The sequence below is a fragment of the Equus caballus genome, chromosome 8 (assembly GCF_041296265.1).
Source record: "Equus caballus isolate H_3958 breed thoroughbred chromosome 8, TB-T2T, whole genome shotgun sequence".
Taxonomy (NCBI): Eukaryota; Metazoa; Chordata; class Mammalia; order Perissodactyla; family Equidae; genus Equus; species Equus caballus.
In genome coordinates, this window is record NC_091691.1 from 14,722,043 (window position 1) to 14,737,775 (window position 15,733).

A 15,733-nucleotide genomic window follows, 5' to 3' on the forward strand; every position below is an offset into this window, starting at 1 on the left:
GGATTGATGGATGGGTGGATGGGTGGGTGGATGGGTGGATGGGTGGATGCATGGATGGATGGATGGGTGGATGAATGGATGGATGGATGGATGGGTAGATGGAGAGAGGGAGGGACTACGCCCTGACCTTCTTGATATTTCCCTTCCTCTTCTCTCTCATTGTCTCTCATATTTTATCCTCCTCTCCCACCCTCTCTGTGTCTGCAGGTTGAGTGGCAGAAGAGTTCAGACCAGAGAACTGTTCTTTGCACCTGCCCTCACTCACTCTTCTGGGTTTGGGGTCTGGCCTCTCTCTGGGATCATGGACCACTCTACCTTGACCCCCTCATTCTGCGTGTCCTCTCAGTGCTACCCAGGAGGCCTGCTGTACCAGCCTCTGCCTTGTGCAGCGGAGTCCCTAAGGGTCAGGCCAGTGCCTCACCCACTAAGAAGCTTGTTCATCATGGGGACCTCTAGATTCAGAGATGAGGGAGGATGGAGGGGGTAGTGAAATGGAGGATGCTTTTGAGACCTCAGCATTGCCTGGGCTGCTACTGGAGATGACATTCCCTTCCCTCCTTCCAGATGCCAAGCACTCTTCTGAGAATATTTGCTTTGGCATCTGCGGGAAGCTGCCAGCGTGTGAGCAGTTCAGAAGGCTGCCAGAGGGCAGGGTGAACAGGCAGCTGCTTTCTAAGTGAGCCCAGCTCCTCCCCGCCAGCCCAGAGCCTCCCGAGGGAGGGGCTTCTCTTGCTCTCTCTCCAGGTCTCTCTCCACTCTGTTCTGCCTCTCTCATCTCTCTGATGTATCTCCCTCAGCTGTTCCCTCTTATCTTTCCGTCTCTCTCTCATCACACATTCTCTTCAGCCAGGTGCTATGATGTGGCTTAACAATCTGAGAGGCCTCCAGGTCAGGGTGCCCTCCTCCTCCAGCATCTTAGGGAGGCCGCATGGCTGAAGGGTCCAGTGTCAGTCCACTGTGTCCTTGGAGAATCATGAATGGATTGAGGGGTCTGCGAACCCCACCCCCAAAGTGTAGGCACAGTTTTCCTGGGAAAGGTCCATTACACCCATCAAATTATCAAAGGAGGCTGTGTAAGAATCCTGGAGTCAGTGCTTACCAAATCTGTGACGAATTAATGAACGACTCGGGATAAGCGGCCCCGCCCCCAACCAAGCTCTTTCCTCTTCCAGAAAATGAGCAGTAGTGACTTTCAAACTCTGCCCTTCAGAGCCCCAAGGTCTTGGGGTTGCGCTCAGATGAGAAGGTGGTTCTGGGGTTCAAGGGTCCAGATCCCCACCTCCACTTGTACCTCAGGTGCTCTGTGTCCATCTGAACCACACCCACTGGGCTGCCAGGACAGGATTCAGGGCCACACCTGATTCAGAAGCTTTAAAAAAATGCTGAAGTATTTAGTACTGATGTCTGCAATTTACTGTCAAATATATCATAGAGGGAGAGAAGCAATAACGCAAGTTCAGTAAAATGCTGATGGTAGATTTTAGGTGGTGGGTTCACTCTCGATTATTCACTGATTTCTCTTCTCCTCTCCTGAGACTCTTGAGTAGAAGAGAAATAAAAATAAGGAGAGAGTGAACACGTCTGGCTTGATGCACTTCGCAGGATCCAGGGTGGCTGGAATGAAAACAAACAAGGTAACTGAGGCTGCCACCAAAAAGCCAGTGTCTTCACCGCCGAGAGCTTTCAGGGTCAAGAGACAATATCCAAGGAGTCATCCACCCCCTGGGACATCAGCCCACATCCGGCCCAGGACAGATGATTCTGTGGGTCTGGAGGATTCTCCTGTGCTCTCTTGCACCTGGAGGGGAACGCTGCTTTTCATGAATGGTCCCATGCTGCTTGGCCCCCATGCCATTTCCACTGACAACACCTGCATAATAATGACACTGATGATAGCAGCTAATTGTTACAACAGTAAGTGTTGCATACACTGGGTAAGAGCAGTACTAAACTCTAGAGCCACTCAACTATTTCATCCTCAGAACAGTGCCTCAGCCAGATCCTATTATTCTACCAAATTCACACCGTTTCCTCGCTGTGTGATCTGGGCTATTTAGTTAGCACCTCTGAGCCTCAGTTTCCCCATCAGTAAAATGGGAATAATGAAGACACCTGCCTATGGGGCTATTGGTTTTTTTTTTTTTTTTTTTTTTTAATGCATGCAAAGGGCTTGGCTCAAAGCCTAGTTCAGAGAGGCGGAAACTGACTCCTCAGAGAGGTTAAGTGATTCGTCCAGGACACACAGCCAGCATAGGGCCCAGGTTTTCCTGCTCCTAAATCAAGTCCTCTCAGCCAGTGTGCTCTGTTTAAGAATCAGAGCTCCCTGCAGCTGAAAGCACAGGGGAACATCTTTGCCTTCCCTTAATTAGATTAAAAGATCCGTCATGAGATGGAAACCCAAAAGCCATAATCCATGGATGCCGCTGCATTTTAAACAGAAACTCAGAGCAAGCGGCTCAGATGGGGCCGAGCAGCTGGCGGCTGCTGACGGCACACACTGTCATTACCCAGAAAATCATTCTTCCCTCTTAGGAGAGTGAGGCCGAGGGGTCTTTGCAGCAGGTGGTGTGAGGTGGGCTGGACGCCTGGTAAGGCCCCCTCCAAGCGGGTGAGCCCCTTGAGAGATATACGCAGCCCACATCTCTTAACGTTCACTCTGACTTTGAAAGCAGGAGGAAGGGACGAACCTCTCAGCTCCAGACGTGGTGATTCAAATGCTTCAGCATGGAGCCTGAACATCTGGATTTCAAGGGCGTAATCACAAAACGTTTCTGAGGCAGCAGAAAACCACCACACTGTGTCCTTGAATCCGCACAACGTCTCTGAGGGGTTGAGATTTTTAAACCTATTTTATTGATGAGGTTACTGAGGCTCAGAGAGGTTAAGAAAATTTGCTCGAGGCTGTGTAATTAGTATATCAGGAGTCATTCTACTCTGAGGAGGAGAAATCTCAAAATTTAAAGATGGCTTACGTAAGATGGTAGTTTATTTCTCTCTCACAGAATCGAAAACCTCAGTTAATGGGTTCAGGACCCAGGCTCCTTCTGGCTTGTTGCTCTGCCATCTCAACATGAGGCTTTCTCCTCGTGGTTCAAAATGGGTGCTCCAGCTCCAGTCATCATGCCCACCTTCTAGCTTCCAGAAAGAAGAAAAAAGAAGATACTTCCTAGAAGTTTTAGACACCGGTGCCTTTTGCATCTCATTGGCCATAACTTACTCACGTGCCCACATCCAGCTCCAAGGGAGATTGGGAAATATAGTCTTTGTTTCCAATTTCAAAATCAAAAACAGGAATTTAAATGACCCAGTGGCTCGTGTTTTATATTATCTTAATAACATGCAAGGAGACAGGTGCTATTATTATTGCCGAGTTGCTGATGAAGAAACTGAGACTCGGAAGCATTAAGCAGCTGGCTCGAATCAGATGCCTGCTCCACGGCAGAGGGAGGATCTGAAGCCAGGTGGGCTGACTCTGAGTGCTGTGATTTCCTCTTCCCTGCACATGCTGCAGCTCCAGCAGAAGCAGGAAGGGAGAATCCTCCGTTCAACAAGGCTTCCCTGTGGGAAGGATGCCTCCCATTATGCATTTGGGGAGAACATCCCAGCTTCCCCATCACTCAGGCTCAGGGAGTAGAAGGCTCCCTGTAACGTGACCCAACCCCCATCAATGACTGGGGAAACAGCACACTGCTGGGACACAGACCTGGCTGCTGGTGATGGAGGGGCACTCTGGCTTTCTCAGCCCAAGCTCTTTTTTCATCCGATGTGATCTAAAGTGGCCGCCCCATATCGTCTGTGATGGAGGTAATCCCAGGGCCCAAAGAATCGAATGCTTCTCCCTGGATATTAGGACCTTCCACCTACTGGAAAGGGACCTTTTTTCCCTGTTTGCTCCCTTAAGAAAGAAATTTTCAGAGTTTTTTCTTCCTCTTATGGGATCCATGCAATGGACTGGATGATGCGTATCCCCAGGGGCCATAAGACTGTCATCTGTCCCCACAAGGAGCACAGGGAGAGGAGAGAGGTGTCCTTGTCCAGTGCAGGGTCGTGCAAGCTTTATCTGTAAAGGGTCAGATAGAAGCTATTTTAGGTTTCTCCAACCATAAGGTTTCTGTTATGACTATTCAACCCGGCCCACGTGGCATGAAGCAGCCATGTCAACAAATGGCTGTGTTCTGACAAAACTTTGTTTACAAAAGCAGATGAAGGCCCGATGTGACCCACAGGCTGTAGTTTCCTGACCCCTCGCCTTGTGACAGCGGTTACCTGTACGGACTGGCTTCCATCAACTTCCTGCAAATCCCATCTTCTAGGGTGGATGGGAATTATCTACCTAATCTCCTTGGGCCTCAGTTTGCTCATCTCTCAAATGGGGATAAATATACCTACCCCTCTGATAATGGTAACAAACTCTCTGTTCCCCAAACAGGCCACTCTTGCTCTGACCTCAGGGCCTTTGCACTTGCCTTTCTATCTTTTCTAGCCCTAAATGCCCTGCCTTTCAGCTCTAGCACGCTGGCTCCAGCTCATCATTCAATCTCTTAAGTCACCTTCTCAGGCTTCCTTGGTGCCCCTGGAAGTGACCCTGCCAGCCTGGCACACCGACAATGCAGAAGCTGACTTGTTTAACTTGTCAAAGTTTTTCTACATGAGGAAAGATATGATTTTTGCAGTCCAGGAATTCCCCGCACTGGAAATGCTACCCTCTCCCCTTTACTAGACTCTGCAGAGCAGGTCTCACATGGGATCTGAAAGCCAAGGCGAGGAGAATTCACATCCCTTTCTCCAGCCTGTACTTTTCAACCCGGGGCCTCTCCTGCTTCCATCTGTGTGACTGTCTGGGCAGGCAGATACAAGAAAATGAAGGGGTGACTTTCCAGGCCCTTCACCCAAGCCAACAGTGCAGAGTTTCACTGTCTGCTGACCCATCCCCGCCCTGCTGATGGGCTTTCCATGAGTCACCCAGAATTTTCCACCTAGATTTATGAAATCCATTTTCCCTAAGACAGACTAAGCAGTTTATAGAGAACCAATATCATTAGGTTAATGATTCCCCATAAATTATTACCCACACAGCCCAGTTCATCCCACAAATGGAGCATTAGTGGTGGAGGGTCAATTTCTGGCTGTTCACAGTTCCCTGCGACGACCTTGGCTGAGGCGGATGGTGCTCCCTACTAAGGGCTTGCTTACTGAGGGTGAATCCCCATCCATAGCATCCTCCATCGGCCACTCGGGGGTCCCACTGCAGCCTGGGTATAACGCCCACAGCTGGGGATGATTTTCTTCTCATTCCATTCTTAGCCATGACTTTTTATTTCCCATTGACATCTGATTTATTTATCTGTTTATGAAGCAGCCTGTTTGGCTTGAAGCGACAGCGATAGGCGTTTGATCAAATAGAGCTGCAAATCTCATCTTCCACCAGCCTGAATTTTTATTCCATCACTACTTAACGAAATAGAATTAAGCTGGGGAGAGAGCGGGCTCTTGCATTAGGCATTGGCCTCATTTCAATGGTCCTTCTGCTCTCTCGTGAGGTTGCAGGTTTTCCATGTTACCAAGCATCCCCAGAGGAAAGCAGGTCCATCTCTGGTGCCTGCAGAACTTTGTCCTCCACTCTGATTTACCTGCATTCAGAAAGTTGGCAGAGCTGTCCAAGGGAAAGGGGTTTCATGAGCATCATATTGTCTTTAGCTAAGGTGGTTCCACGGGGCAACACTCTAGAAGGGTTTTCCATGACTAGCAGAGCTCCCAAAAGTCTTAGCTCCTTAGAATCAAGTCTGTGTTTTCAATTTGTCCTATAGCCCTGCTATTCCTGGCCCAAGGCACAGCATCAAGCAGACAATATTGGTAGCATCATCAGTATCAAAATTATCAGAAATTAGTTATCAAAGGTTTTGCCAGATGCCAGGCACTATACTAAGTGTTTTGAAATATTTATCCCCATTATGTAGATGAGAAAACTGAGTTAGAGACAGAAGATTCAATTCTCATCTATCTACCACCAGAGCCAGGTTCCTAACAACTATGAGATTCTGTCTCACAAGGAGCTTCTTTCTTTCTTGCCAAGGAGGGAAGGAAAGTAATTCATATTTACTGGGCACCCATGTGCTAGGCACCTTTCCACATTATCTCATTTAATTCTTAAAGTCCCCTGTGACATATGCATTCACCCATCTTACAGGCAGGAATGCTGGAACTTAAAGATATTAAAATAATCTGATTCTAAATCCAGGAGGGTGATGCTATCCAGCCAAGTCAAGGGTCTGCAGAGGAAAGGTAGGTGAGGCGGCTTCCAGGGCAGGACGTCCTTGTCCAAGGTCCTGAGATGGCCTCAGGGCTTGCACGAACTGTTATTATGCAAAACACGGTGCGCAAGTGTGTAAGGATATTTTCTAAGGACAGTTCCATCGCTCTGATCGGACACTTGAGGGGTTCTAAACCCAAAATAGCTTAAGAGAGATTGGTCTAGAAGATGGCAAGCTACACAGAAGACGGCTTATAAATCCTTGCTGACTTCAGGCAATCAGCCAGCAACACATATTCTCAGGACTCACTCTGCATGGGATACTGTGAAAAATACAAAGATTGATACCCATCCATGTCTCCGAGGAGAAAAATCACAGGAGGAACAAGATTAGATCTTGTCATCTCTCTGCTTAAACCCCTCTGGTTTTCCAGCCCCGTGAGAATCAAATCCAGACTTTCCACTGTGACCTACACAAAAGGCTCAACAGGAATACCCCTGCCCAGCCCCCCATCCAGCTCTTGACATAGCTGGTTTCTTCTCATCCTCAGGACTCAGAATGAAGGTCACTTCATAAAGACCCTCCTTGAACCCGTGAGATTCTAATGTACACTGGGTTTTCTCTTAGCTGTTATCACAATCTGTGAACATTTTGTCTGTGTGTTTATTTACTATCTCCCCAGCTAGAATAAAAGCTCACAAGGGCATGGGCTTCTCCATCCTGTTTGCCATCCCCATAACCTGGCACCGTGCCTGGCACAGAGTTGGTGATGAACGATATTGAATGGATGAACAGGTGTGTCATCCTCTCTGAGTCTCAGTTTCCTCCTCTACAAATTAAAAGCTTGGATAATGGGTGGTTTCCAAATTATGCTCCCCAGGTCCCAAGTGCCTCCCCAAGAGCCTCAAGACCCCAGAAGGAAGGAAAAAGAGGTTCACATAGTGATGCTCCTAATCTGCTAGCCCCAACCCATGTGTGGATCTCAAATATTGCCACTGGGAGTAGGATTTCATTTGAATGAAAAGAATTCTTCAGTTTAAAGGTAAAGTTTTACGCTGTTGGACTCTAAGCATCTTTCCAGCTCTAAAGTCTATGACCTGTAACTAACAACCACAATGAGTGTTACTGAGAAGGAGCTCCCAGCAGTGGGGAGGGAAGAGAGGCCACCCAGCTGGGCTAGTCCTGGGAGACCCAATGGGAAGACTTGATCATGACCTTGAAGGACAAGTTAGGAAAACAAGAACGGGGGTATGGGGTTCTGAACCACGGTAGTGAACAGCACTTGGAGGGGGCGTTAAGAGCAAGAATAGTTCTAAGACAGTAGTCTCCAAGGATGCTCCCTAGATCAGCAGCATTGGCATTGTCCGGAACTTGTTAAAAATGCAAATTCTCAGGCTTTGCCCAGGACCTACTAAATCAGAAACTCGGGGGGGGGGGGGACCCAGAAATCTGTGTTTAAGAAGCCCACCAGATGACTCTATGCACGCTCAAGTTCTAAGGTATAAGGGCAAGGCAAGAAGGGTGAGATGTCTGCCCAGATCCAACTAGAAGTCAGTCATGACAGAATCCTGGGGGATCACTTGCATCATTTTAGTGGTTCTCAGTCCTGACTGCACATAAGAATCACCCAGAGAGCTTTTCAAACTCCTAATGCCCAGGCCACATACAGAGCAATTAAACCAGAATTGCTAGGTATCGGACCAAGGAGTCTGTATTTTTTATAAACCTCCCCATGCCGTTCCACTGTGCAGGCATGACTGAAAGGCATGGTGTCTGTACTTTTTTGTAGCATGATGGCAAGGGTAAGCCAGGACCAAGTACACCTGAAATTCTGCCTGATAATGTAATCTGCTGGAGTTCACCCAGCTGCCACAGAGAGGTTGATGGTGGTACTGCTCAGGAGGGGGATTAATGTATTACAAAGGGGATAATGCATTGAGTTAATTACGTGTGGTTAACATACCTCATAAGTAGTGCCATGTAAGAAAGAGAGAGAGAGAAGGAGGAAGAGGAGGAGAGGAGAGGGGAGGCATAATCATGTGGGTGTTTAAATAATCTCTTCTTGCAAGAAATAGAATGCATTGAATCGCTAGAATTAGATGAAAAGACCTAATGATAAAGAAGAGACTGAACACCAAAGACATTTCAAGAGAAAGGTTTTCGAGTGGAGTTTGGGAGGACATTAAGCAGAAGACAAAGGAAGATCATAGCTGTGTCACAGTGGTCAGGACTATGAGATCTGGACTTGGACTTCTTGGGTTCAAATCCCATCTCTGCCATTTCATAGCTGTGTGACCTCTGGCACGTGGATCCACTTCTCTGGACCAGTCTCTTCATTTGAAAAATGGAGTGTGACAACAATTTTTATCTCACGGGGTTTTTGTGATGATTAAATGGGTTGATCTATGCAACCTGTTTATAGAAGTGCCTGGCACTCAACAATGGGTCACTGTGTTAATTGTTGTTTTTGTTTATCGGGTTGTGGATAAAAAGTGATGCCCTAAGTCAGGAGCTTGAGGACTTGTTGGCATGGGGCATGCTTCTTTTCTCTCCCCAATAACATGGCCGTGACTCCTGCAAATAAGCCATGTGAACATGAATCCATGTGGTCTCAGTGTTCTACCTGTGTTGACTTCTTAACAATCCCAGTGATTGTTGCTTCAACGGCTCTCCTGCCTCTGGTCGCCATCGAAGAGTGTGCAATAAGCCGATCAGTCCAATCAGGGTACAGTGAGAGTTCAGAGGCTCCCAGCCAATATGGGAGCTGAGCCGACATCAGAGCCCTCTCAACACTCCACACACACAGGAATGCTGGATAAAATATAGCATGAAAAGCTTCCAGTACATGTCTCGGATCAACAATAAAAAATAAAGGAAAAGAGAATCCCAAGTGTCAGAAAGGAAGAGCAAACTGAATGAGCCAAGTGGTCCATGTGGTGTCACAACTGCTCACACCTGGAGAGTCATAATCCCAATGCCTGGAGAGCAGAGTTGCATCCCTAGCGTGGGAGCTAGTAAAGCCCAAGGCAAGGAACCTTAAAGGGCTTCCCATCCACAAAAGGGGCACCAGAAAGCTCTCCCCATTGGCTTAAGCACATGGCATGCAGGCAAGTTGACAACCCTAGACCACAGGTGGTAAAAGATTCACTGGGAGAAATTCAAATATCAGGGCTGTGCCATGAGCTTCCCCAATCTCGGGCCCCTGAGAATCCTAAAGAAAAAATGCCCACTGAAGATGAGCTTACAGTGAAAAATCGTAAAGCACACAAAGAAACCAAACTCCAATGAGAGTCAGAAGGTGCAACTAATGAAGGAAACTATAGGCACAAGATGTTTTAAATGGTCTCCTTGAGGTTATTTGAGTGTGTGTTTGATCAAATAAAGGAAAGAAAATAGAATCAGCAGCAGCTATAGAGCATTAATCGTAAGACACAAAGCCTGCAAGAGGGAGACTTATCTGGTGAGCATTGTATTGTCACCTGTTCGGTTTCTGCCTGCTGGTTTTAAGGATGTGAGGCAGGGGGGTGAGAAAAAGACACTTTCACATGTGTAGGCTAGTACAGTCTTTCTAGTCCCTTTAGAAAAGGCAGGTTACCAATACGGATCTAAGCCTTAATCTTTTGGCACACTTTGGAGAAATCCACTTTTAGGGATTTATTCTAAAGAAAGAATGGTGGATATGAGCAAAGATTAATGATGAGGACATTTTTTTCAGTGCTAAAAAATTGGAAACATCCTAAATGTCCAGCAGCAGTAAGGGATTTGTCAAATAAATGAGGATATATCCAGATGTTGGGATTCTAGGCAGGCATTAAAATGGATGCTGTAGAAGAATGTTTAATGACATGGAAAGATGTTCGTAACATTGCAAGTAAAGAAGCAGATTCCTTTTTTGTAATTGCATGGAAATGCAGTTTCATTTTTATAAATATAGGATAAATGCTGTGGTTTAATATTTAATTGTGAAAACTTAATTATGAAAAATAGATATAATCCTGGAAACAAAAGTCACAAACAGAATTATCTTTGAGTGGTAATACATTATGTCATTGATGGAAAGTCACCACTGGCCCAGTTGAAAAATGAAGATTGTCTTTAATGGGAAAGGATATGGAAATTTTTGGAGATGGTTACATGAGGCAGAAAATAACACAGCTCCTCACAGACAAAGATTTCCAGCTTTCCTAAAGTTCCCTACAAGGAAGACAGCTGTTAGTGACATGACTGTGCGGGGTGAAGACTCTCCCTGTGCATTGTTCTCCAAGTTTCTCCTCTCATCTGTCCATTCTAGAGACTCTAGCTATCTGTCTTCTTGAAATCAGGTGAAAGTCACTGATGTGAAAGAGCCTAGAACATTCCTGAGAGTTCACTGCAAGACTAAGAGGTGGTGTCTTCTCCAGGATCATCCCGCAGAGAATTATGGGTCTCTGAGGTTCAAAAATGCAGAGAGGACTATAGGAGATTTTTTTTCTGTCTTTCTTTGTGCTTGTTTATATTTTCCAAATATATTACTCTGTGTATTGGTCACGACAAGCTATAGGGTAACAAAATAACTCCTAAATCGGTGGCTTAGCATAATAACTTTTTATTCCCAAGTTAAAAGCCTGCTGCCCTCTTGTAACTATGCTCTCTAAGATGCACCACTCTGAAGGCTGAGGCAGCAAGGAAAAGAGAGCAGGAGGTGGCACCCTGGCCCTTAAATACCTCAGGACAGAAGAGACGCACACCATTTCAGCTTCTGCTTCATCAGCTGGAATTAGTCACATGGCGAGGCAGTGGGAAGCACATTCTTCACTTGTACCAGAAATCTAACAAACCACGTAGGAGGACGCTGGTGATCCAGACCACTCTCTCTCATGAATACTATTTTTAATACACTCACCAGGGTGGACAGTACTGTCTCACTTGAATTAATCTAAGAAGGAAATCTGTGCATTGTCTCTCTAGGGAATCCATTTGTCTAAGATCACTGGCTTTAGTAAAATAAGTGGATGATTTTCCAGGCCTCGGGAAGCTCCTGACAATCCCTTCATCAACCCCTTCCCACAGACACTTAAACCTCCCCCTTCTAGGGAGAGATCAAATTCAGAGCACGGATCCCTGTATTACGATGGGCAAAGGCGGGTTAGCCCAGAGGCCCACGGTGTCATCAAGGCCCAGCTGCTTTCCATCCTTTTACACTGCCACCTTCCACATGGCCTCAGGATAGCTGCTTCTGCCTGAGACATCTTGGTCCCCTAGGATTTCATCCAAAGGCAGGAAGAGGCATTTCTCTTCCTGCAACAACTTTTATCAAGATGGGACACCTTTTCCCAGAACCTCCCAAACCTAGGCACACTTGCCTTACATCTCATTGACAAGGGTTGCACACATGCACACATCTAAACCAATCACTGCCCAGCCAGCATTGTGAAATTACCATGATCGTGTTGAAATAAACAACATCCATCACCCTGGAGTGGGGAAAGGGGCCGTCAGGGACATGAATGCCCAGTACCTGGTCCAAGTTGGGGTTCTGTTAGCAAGGAAGTGTTTGCTGAATGGGAAATCGACATTCTCCTATACATGGAATAGGCAATGCTCGTTGTAGACCAGGATTCATCAATACATTCACTCAATAAATGTTTCTTGAGTGACTTCTCAGTGCCAAGTGTCATGACGGGCACTATGGAATCAGAAAGGAATTAGACACAGCTCCTACCCTTGATGGATTTTCAGTCTAGTAGAATTGGGCAGACATTAATTAAATAATGATAACAGATTGTGATAGATGCACAGATCAATGTCCAGGCTATATATGGAAGAGAGAATGGAAGAGAGACGTGAAGGCAATCATGGAAGGCTTTTCACGGGAGGCGACATTTAAGCTGGATCTTGAAGGCTGAGGAAGAGCTCACCACTTAGACAACGTGGAGAGAGCAGCCCACGGAAAGGCAGAAGTGAATGAATAAATGATTAACTGAATGAATGAATGAATGAAAAAGACGACATGAGAAGACACTTCAAGGAAAAACATACCTGGTAAGAGAGGCCAGCGTCAGCTTTGTGAGGCCCTAATGGGTGAGGCCTTTGAGAATGTCAGGAGGAGTCCGTGGGTTACATGCACCACTGACTCTAACTTCAGAGTAATTGCAGGGAAAGAAAATGAAGTGCACTCAAGAGCAGAGAGACACCTTCAGCAGAAGTAATAAATCTGAAAACCCTTCCAGACACAGACATTATGGGTAGAAAGTATCACAGAAACAGTCCAAATCACACACGAAGCAGCAGTGCACCCTAAGGTGGTGGAACCTAGGACCCGCCTTCCTTCCCCTCTTGGATGGCCCCAAAGAGTTAACCCTTTGGTGGCCAGTCCTCTTTCTGGCTGTGGGGGAGATGTGAGAGGTTCAATAAAAGCAAACAGGAAGAGCTGGAGGAGAGAGATGGCCAGTCCCCATGGAGAGCGTCCCTATTGCCATGTATCCCCCAGAATCTGGACATGCACAGACACCTGGACTAAGTGGGGACTCTTCCGACCCTCGAGATTTTGTTGTTGTCTTTTTTTTCCTGAAAATGATCATCAACTGTCTTCAATGATTAAAATACAGGCTCACCTGGAGGCAGAGGGATGGCCAATTTAACCTCTTTAGACCTTCCTTCTGTATTGCAGGAGGCAGCATGGCAGAGGGAGTGTGATATAATAAAGAATATATCTGCTTTGTTTCAGGTTCCTGGTACAGTGCTTCAAAAACCCTTGGAATTTCCCGAGTCATAAGAACATCTTCTGTTATTCATAATGAGCCCCTTTTGGGAAGGGGCTACATAGGGTCAGGATGGGAGCTGCCTGCCAGAGGAACCCAGCACGTGATTAGACCATTAGAGCTTTCAGCCCCACACCCACCTCTGCAGAGGGGAGGGAGGCTGGAGATTGAGTTCAATCACATGGTTTAAATTAAATCAATGATGTAATCAATCATGCCTACGTAATGAAACCCCAACAAAACTCTTGGACACCAAAGCTTGGGTGAGCTTCCAGGTTGGTGAACACATCAACGCGCTGGGAGGCAACACACCCTGATTCCTGGGGAGAGAGCATGGAAGCTCTGGGCTCCCCCAGCCCACCACCTAGCCTTATGCATCTCTTCCAGTTAGCTTTCTTCAGTTGTATCCTTTATAATAAAACTGTACTTGTAAGTGTGTTCAGTAAGATCCTTGAGTTGTTCTTGTCAATCACTAACCTCAAAGGGAGTCATGGGAACCCCCAAATTGCTAGTGGAAGCCTAAGTGGCTAAAAGACACCTGCGACTTGTGGCTGGTGTCAGAAGTAGGGGCAGTCTTGTGGGACCAAGCTCTTAACCTACTGGGTCCGCACTAACTCCAGGGAGGTAGTGTTGGAATTGAACTGGATTGATTTGCAGGACACCCAGCTGGTGTTAGAGAATTGTTATTGGAATGCAGGGAATGATGATGACGGCTGACATTTATTGAGTGCTTATTATGTGCCATGTGCGTACAAAATCTTTCATGTGCGTTTTCTCAGATAAGAACCCACACTGGACTCTGCTCCCAGTACTGATGGTTACATCGTGGATAGATCCCTCATATGTACAGCTTTAAATCAGGTCAAACATTCCTTACAATGGCCTTCAACTGGCCAGGGATTCGACAGCTTTTGTTTTAGGTTTCCCTCCCCATCCAGAGCCCTTCTCGCAAGCAGTTACAGATCTGTAAACACTCCAAGGATGCTATTTAAAGAGAGCCCTTTGTAAATCAAAGAGTGCTTCTGAAACACAAATGAATGCAATCACCCTGTAATTTGCCTGGTTTGCGGGTTTGGATTTGCTTGCTTGCTTTATTTAGACTGTTTTGAATCCTGTTGTGGGCTGAGAATCAACAGCTTCAGCTCTATTATGTTTCGTTTAGTGCGACACAGGTGTGATGCCAAACAAATGATGTGCTTTTTCTCAATGCTGTAAGTTACACATCCAAGTGAGCATTGTCTTTTAAAGTTCTCACCTTGAGAAGGTAATTGCTCTCCCCCACTCTGCCTTGGGTACCTGGAGCACCTCAGCAGCATCCTTCCTCCCACCCCTTCCCTGAGAGCCTACGGGCTCTTCCAACATGGGAATCGAATCGTGCTGTTGGATTTCATATCACATGACTGGATCCTGCTCACCCCTATCCTGTCCTCCATGAGTCTCTCCATTTCAGTCTATGGGTGAGAATGGAAGCAAAGATGTGGATTACATAAACAATGGAATATTACTCAACCAAAAAAGAATGAAATTTTGCCATTTGCCACAACATCGATGGACCTAGAGGGTATTATTCTAAATGAAATAAGTCAGACAGAGAAAGACAAATGCCATACAACTTCACTTATATGTGGAATCCAAACAATACAAAACAAAACAGAAAAGACTCATAGATACAGAAAACAAACTGGTGATCGCTAGAGGTTAGGGGTTGGAGGGCGAGAAATATAAGTGAAGGGAATTAAAAGTACAAACTTTCAGTTATAAAATAAATAAGTCATGGGATGTAATGTACAGCATAGGGACTATAGTCAATAATATTATGATAACTTTGTAAGGTAACAGATGGTACGTAGTCTTATTGTGGTGATCATTTCATAATATATATAAATATGGAATCATTATGATGTACACCTGAAATTAAGATGATATTGTATGTCAATTATATTTCAATAACAAAAAAATGGAAACAAAGAGAAGAGGGTTGCAGTGGTTCAAGTGTGATATAATGGGGGCCCTGACTAGGGTGGTGGCAGTGGGGATCAGGAGAGGTAAACTATTTTTAGAGTTCACCACTCATTGGATGTGTGGGATGTCGCAGTGAGGAAAAAACAGATCACTTCTTATAATCTCTCACCAAAACTCTTAGTAACCCTTTCTGAAGCCCTCGAGCCCGTGTCAAACTTTGCAATTTGAGTTATTTGTGGTTGATTTTCTATTGTCTATCTCCTAGGCTGGGAGCTCCAGGAGGGCAGTGGGTACCAGAGAGCTTAGCGCTCAAGAGGACTCAATAAATATGTGTGGAATGAATAAATGAATGAACATCTTATCCCCCCGATAGAGGTCCACATACAAATGCAAACTTGCTTCATCCAGTGCTGAGGCCCCTAATTTGGCTCTAGAGCTTGAAAGGTGGAAGCACGCACAGCCCCTTTCAGTCCCCAGCAGGAGCAGTCTGGGCACAGAAACACAACTCTCCAGACTCACAGAAGACAGAATCATGGCCTGTGTTAGGACTGAACTGAGACCTACCAATTGTCTAGTCTAGGATTTCTCCAGCCTTGGAGGTCATGGACCATTTGAGGATCTGATGGAAGCTATGGAGCCTCTCCCCTTCCCCAAATGCACACATGACCAGAATTTTGCATAGTATTTCAGAGACTTTACTGACCACACATGGACCATCCAGAGTTCCTGGTTAGGAATTTCTGATCTCTAATCCAAGGCTCTAGTTTTATGAATATGCCC